This window comes from Microtus ochrogaster, linkage group LG1 (assembly GCF_000317375.1).
Source record: "Microtus ochrogaster isolate Prairie Vole_2 linkage group LG1, MicOch1.0, whole genome shotgun sequence".
NCBI classification, from domain to species: domain Eukaryota; kingdom Metazoa; phylum Chordata; class Mammalia; order Rodentia; family Cricetidae; genus Microtus; species Microtus ochrogaster.
The window spans coordinates 35,013,059-35,014,144 of NC_022027.1; the positions used below are offsets into that span (position 1 = coordinate 35,013,059).

At 31.0% G+C, this 1,086-nt stretch overlaps 1 protein-coding gene across 1 annotated transcript in view; it reads left to right on the plus strand.

Annotated features, from left to right (window-relative positions):
• The window catches only part of LOC101982509 (transmembrane protease serine 11C), a 47,586-nt gene that overhangs the window by 25,296 nt on the left and 21,204 nt on the right, over window positions 1-1,086 (plus strand). The window lies entirely within an intron of this gene.

Sequence of the window (1,086 nt, forward strand, 5' to 3'; positions counted from 1 at the left end):
ATAAATAAATAAATAAATATTAAAAAAAGAACAAAGAACTGGGGGAAACTGATATGAACAGAATAAATAAATAAATAAATATTAAAAAAAGAACAAAGAACTGGGGGAAACTGATATGAACAGAAAGAAACTCAAGCAGTTAGGCGTTCCCATATTTCACCATGTCTCTAGTACCCCACCTCTGTGACAAGGGGGTTCATAGAAAGAAAAGTTGATAAAGGAGATAATTTTTTCTTACAAAGAAACAGATTCCAGTTAACAACAGTTCTCCCAAAACTATTTTCCACCTATTATATATTCCTAGCTAACAAGATTTTTAAATCCAACAGGAAATAATATCCAAAATATTCTAATTCAGTTTTTAATGTGTATTAATTATTCTTCATTTCAAGAAACTGTTGTGAGCTTTGCTGGGCATTAATTAGGAAGTTTCAAAAAAATAAAATACAAATCGCATTCTCGTTACTAACTGAGAAACCAATTAAATAATTAAATCATCAATTAGTGCCTATAAAGGTAAAGAGTACATAAAATTGATAATATAGGTACTGGGAACCTTTAGTTTCTAAATCCTAGCAGAACATTGGAAGACACAGAACTAGAAAGCCGTACATATTAAGCTGTCTCTGGAGTCATTTACATATATATGTATAGTTTAAGCATTTGCATATTCCATTCAGAATGACAAATTAAATGAGTTCACTTCTTGTAACACTCAGTCCTGGTATCCAAGAGGTAAATAGATAATGGCTCACTATTGCAAGCTGTGACTTCATTTACAATCACCAAAACAACAATGCCTGTTCTTTTCTATTAGTTCCCCTAATGAGTTCATACTGGATTCATAATACATTTATACTAACAAATCATTTTCATTAACTTCTATGAGATTGAAAGTTATTCTATCTCCATTAGTAAGAAGCACTTGATCTGTAATATTTTTGAAAAACTAGTAAATCTGATGATCATCCCGTTTGTAGCATGAGAGCCAAAAAGCGAATGACAGCAACTTGCTGTATGATCACAGTGGCAGATACTAAATATAAAATTCAGACTCAGTTGCCCTGGATCTAAAGATTAAAAAAA